Below are 5,533 nucleotides of genomic sequence, written 5' to 3'. Positions count from 1 at the left end.
TCCTCTCAGTAGCCCAGTTAATAGCCTCATCTCATCATCTCCTTCCTCTCAATAGCCGAGTTAATAGCCTCATCTCCTTCCTCTCAGTAGCCCAGTTAATAGCCTCATCTCCTTCCTCTCAATAGCCCAGTTAATGGCCTCATCTCCTCATCTCTTTCCTCTCAATAGCCGAGTTAATAGCCTCATCTCCTTCCTCTCAGTAGCCCAGTTAATAGCCTCATCTCCTTCCTCTCAGTAGCCCAGTTAATAGCCTCATCTCCTCATCTCCTTCCTCTCAATAGCCCAGTTAATAGCCTCATCTCTTTCCTCTCAATAGCCGAGTTAATAGCCTCATCTCCTTCCTCTCAGTAGCCCAGTTAATAGCCTCATCTCCTCATCTCTTTCCTCTCAATAGCCGAGTTAATAGCCTCATCTCCTTCCTCTCAATAGCCTCATCTCCTTCCTCTCAGTAGCCCAGTTAATAGCCTCATCTCCTCATCTCTTTCCTCTCAATAGCCGAGTTAATAGCCTCATCTCCTTCCTCTCAGTAGCCCAGTTAATAGCCTCATCTCCTTCCTCTCAGTAGCCCAGTTAATAGCCTCATCTCCTTCCTCTCAGTAGCCCAGTTAATAGCCTCATTTCCTCGTCTCCTTCCTCTCAGTAGCCCAGTTAATAGCCTCATCTCCTCATCTCTTTCCTCTCAATAGCCGAGTTAATAGCCTCATCTCCTTCCTCTCAGTAGCCCAGTTAATAGCCTCATCTCCTTCCTCTCAGTAGCCCAGTTAATAGCCTCATCTCCTTCCTCTCAGTAGCCCAGTTAATAGCCTCATTTCCTCGTCTCCTTCCTCTCAGTAGCCCAGTTAATAGCCTCATCTCCTCGTCTCCTTCCTCTCAGTAGCCCAGTTAGTCTTGGAGAGAATGATAAAACAGGACTGGTAAAAGCCACATGGATGATCGATCTCTACCAGAAATGAGCTTTCACCTGTAATTTCCTTCCCATCAGTGCAGAGGGGAAAGGAGAGAAGACGAGGAAACCACTTTATACTATTGAGATGCACCCCCAAGTCCCTATTGTCCTGGGTGTGGGCTGGCCAGACAGAACATACCGGTCAGCTGGTAGACCATCTGTAGTCTGGGAGGGAGGGAGGGAGGGACCTCCATGTTAAATAGCCTGGAAACATCAGCTGCTGTCCTCTTCATTAATGAAGTTAGGTCTGCTTCACCACAGACTGTACCGTCCTAATGGCACCCTAATCACTATCTAGTGCACTCCTACTTTATATAAGCCTTGGATGGATGGCCGGTGATGTTCAGGGGAAGACTAAGCCCTTACTACTTTATATAAGCCTTGGATGGATGGCTGTGTATTTATGAGGTTGGTACCATGTTATATTCATTTAATCCCCTTTCCCTGTTCTGATGCGTAATTAGTATCAGACAGAACTGTTGCTTTATAGAAACAAACAAGTCAACCCTGAGCACAGCAGTGCGTCAGACACAACGTACTTAGTCACATTGAGATATATACTGTACTGTGCACCTGTTGGTGGTTGAATGTTATCCAGCTAACATCCTGTCTACCATAACCTGCAGAACAGAATATCCTGCAACAATAACCCAGCATCATAGGGTGAAGTTGCCTTAGATGCTGACCCTGGGTCAGTTTCTCCCTTTACCCCACTAATGGTTAAGGTTAGGATTGGGGAGAGGAAGCTGATCTTAGGTCTGTACCTAGGGGAAACCTCACCCATCTAACAGTGGGGTCACTAATGGTTAAGGTTAGGACTGGGGAGGGGAAGCTGATCTCTGTACCTAGGAGAAACCTCACCCATCTAACAGTGGGGTCACTAATGGTTAAGGTTAGGACTGGGGAGGGGAAGCTGATCCTAGGTCTGTACCTAGGGGAAACCTCACCCATCTAACAGTGGGGTCACTAATGGTTAAGGTTAGGATTGGGGAGGGGAAGCTGATCCTAGGTCTGTACCTAGGAGAAACCTCACCCATCTAACAGTGGGGTCACTAATGGTTAAGGTTAGGATTGGGGGAGGGGAAGCTGATCCTAGGTCTGTACCTAGGGGAAACCTCACCCATCTAACAGTGGGGTCACTAATGGTTAAGGTTAGGATTGGGGAGGGGAAGCTGATCCTAGGTCTGTACCTAGGGGAAACCTCACCCATCTAACAGTGGGGTCACGCTTATCCCTTTTTCTAGACTAGATCCTAGCCTGGTTAAACCAGACTGAATGCTGTGTTCACCATGAGGGGAGTGCTCAGTCTAGTTTTAATCAGGCTAAAAATGCTCGTCTTTGACTAATATGCAAATCGCTATTGGTGACCATTTTGTCACGTTGGCTCCTGTCCTGACGATTGAAACGTTTGTAAACGAGAACCTCATCTCAGAATGACATGCCTCTTCCTGGTTTCTGTCATTGATATTCATTTGTGATGTATTTTCCATGCCCCATTCTGCCTGTCTATCTTCATCTGGGGTTAATAGTGCCCCTCTCCTATCACAGCCTTAAATGAAAAGCCTTGAGGCCAGTTTCCCAGACACAGATTAGAGCTGCAATGTGTAGCTTTTTGGGTGACCTGACCAAATTCACATAGAAATGTTATAGATCTGTTATTTTCATTGAAAGCAAGTCTAAGAAGGTGGTAGATCTGTTATTTTTCTATGCTTCCTGTTTTATAAACTATAGTTTTATAGTTTATTTTTGGGGTCTGTTACTTTGGGTTTTGTACACCAGCTTCAAATCAGCTGAAAATACAATGTTTTTGGTTATGGAAAATATATTTCACAACGGTGTAGATGCTACAATGATTCTCTACACTATACATGCTTGTTTTCTCACAACTTGAAATTCGAATTTAAAGCAACCAGGAAATGGCGGGGCGATATCTGCATCGTGCATCTTTTACGCCAAGTCTTGGACTCAATGGAGATTCTCCATTCAGCATGATTTAGAATCCAGCACTCGGCTTAATCTCTGTCTGGGATACGGGTCCTAAACCTATTCCACCTATTCTAGAACTATCATTTGGAGTGTTTGCTGACTCCCATGGTCTATGATGTCACCCACCTCTACCATGTCATTCTGTTGCTCTGTCCCCATAGATACAGGTTTGGAACTAAGCATTGTAACTCTGCCTAACAACACATTTGTACATACCAACGTTTGGCATTATTACAGTTCTATTTATTTCAGATGTCTTTATGACATGTTTAAAATGAAGAACCTGAGTTTTACTATTGTACATCAGTCCAAGATCACATATCATGATGTACAACTAGTTGTCCAGTCTGTTCGATAAAATGAAATAAAGGTATTGAAAAATACATAGTGAAACGTCGTTGTACGTCACTCATGATGCAGCTTTATAAGTCTCATGAGAAAGTGAACCTGAAGGGAATGTTTTCCTGACTTGTTGGTTTGAGAGGATAGAAGACACATATTATAGGAGTTAGCCTCCCACTGTGATTGGCTACAAACACACATTATAGGAGTTAGCCTCCCACTGTGATTGGCTACAAACACAAGATGCTGTCTCTTTCCAGATGGACACACCCCCAACACACATACTGTACAGATCCGCTAAACACACTGGGACAATTGCAACCCAAAAATATAAAGGGAAATGTCCAGAATACGGTTGTCACAGTTATCAAATAAAAATGTTATTGTAAACAGGCAATTGGCATTCTGTGTTTACGTGCAGTCTCGCTCTCTCTCTCTGGTTGCTGTAGGCTCCTCTTGCTGTCATGTTAAAATCTGTACTGTCTTTGGTGAAATTACTGGGGGTGGGGGGGGGTTACAAGCCGATGAGAGAGACGCAGTTATGATGCATAACCAGAGGGATAACAGACAAATGTCTTCTCCAGCAGGTGGCGCTGTTGCGTTTCGCTCACTAAGTGAGGAGATTTTGTATAGAGGTCAATAAGTGTCGAATTTGGTAAACATAAATTTGAATCGATTATTTTCTACATGAGGTTTATTTGATCCAATATTTGTTTCGTAATGCTTAGGTTAAGTGTACGGATATAATTCGGAAAATTTGAGAAAAAACACTATCAAAGTTGTCACGAGATGGCTATGCATATCCATGATCGAATGAACAAGTGATCAACAACCAATGTACGTGACGGATAGAAGAAGTCACAACAAGTGTCAAAGTTGCCTGAAGCTGATTGGAAAATGCTATGACCCGACCAGTTATTCAGAACAACATCCTCGGGGACAGAGTCTAATTTACATAAGGTTGGTTAACTCACCAGTGTTGACCCTAAACAAACACATTTACAAACGACTTGTTTAAAGTGTTATTGCAACCATTGTGTTATTGTTTACAGAAGCGTATAAATCAATGAACCTGATAATGATCCACATCCTATGGGAAGAAAGAGAATGTGTGGTATGCAGCAAAACAGCTATATCTTTTTTATGGTCCATCCTGTTCTGATCTAATGAGATGGATGTAGAATATTGGCGTTTCCCAGTAATGAAGGATAGAAAGCTGCAGCTGTGCACCTCCCTGCCGACCACGACTGTATCCGGGAAGGACGTGGTGCAGGGAGCCTCGTGGTACATATTGCAGCCGTTCTCGCTCAGTGGAGACAGGCACGAAGATAGGCCTCTCTTGGCATTGGTGAAGACCACTCAAGTTAGGGGTTAGAGGTTATATTTCATGGCAGCCTCTCCTATACCACTATTCCCAACATGTTATACACCAGAGGTTGTAAATAGAACCGTTAAAGGTTGGTCTGACTTGTATTGTTATGGTGGGGAACTGTAACCCATAGCCGAATTGATTCAGGTGAGCACTTCTCAGCATTTATATCCACAGAGAGCAATTTCCATTTAATAACAGGTAGTGTCCATTTCTTTATAGTAATTGTGTTAATTATTGCTTTCTTCCGTGGAAAATAGAATAAATAAACCGAAAGCAAAATCAAGCAGAGATTTACGACTTTTTAACCCTGTTAATCATTGCTGAAACTTGCAAACTACAAACATTTAACCAGTTAAAGACAATGAATACATGACAATGACATACAAATATATTCTATTAAAAACAACTCATACAAAAGTGGAAAACAACTTGAGTGTATGTATGTGTTACAGCATGACGTAAAATCACTACTTGACGTACCCCAGGGCATTGTGAAGCAGAATGACGCTCGTAGGTACCCCAACGAGTACCCCTAGCAACTGACATAAATCCCATGATTTATTGATCGCCCAGTTATATCTGTAGTTTTTGTAGAAGCACGACTGAAGTATAAAATAATTTGTTTAGCTTTTGCATTGCCTGCATTCTTTGAATCTGTAATGTACTTTGATTAAAGTAAAGCCCCGTCTAAACCATTTACAATTGTCTGTCCCCACTCCCAGTTAGACGTCTTAGCAGGTGAAGGATTCCTTGTCTAATGATTATGCCAGCTAGCTATGTCTCTATACAGAAGAATCGAGCGAACTTAAAAATAACTTGCAATTTAGCGTACCTTAGGTGCTTCTACACCTGCATATTGCTTGCTGTTTGGGGTTTTAGGCTGGGTT

The sequence above is a fragment of the Oncorhynchus masou genome, unplaced genomic scaffold (genome assembly GCF_036934945.1).
Source record: "Oncorhynchus masou masou isolate Uvic2021 unplaced genomic scaffold, UVic_Omas_1.1 unplaced_scaffold_1395, whole genome shotgun sequence".
Taxonomy (NCBI): domain Eukaryota; kingdom Metazoa; phylum Chordata; class Actinopteri; order Salmoniformes; family Salmonidae; genus Oncorhynchus; species Oncorhynchus masou.
Note: the sequence above shows the minus strand (reverse complement) of the source record.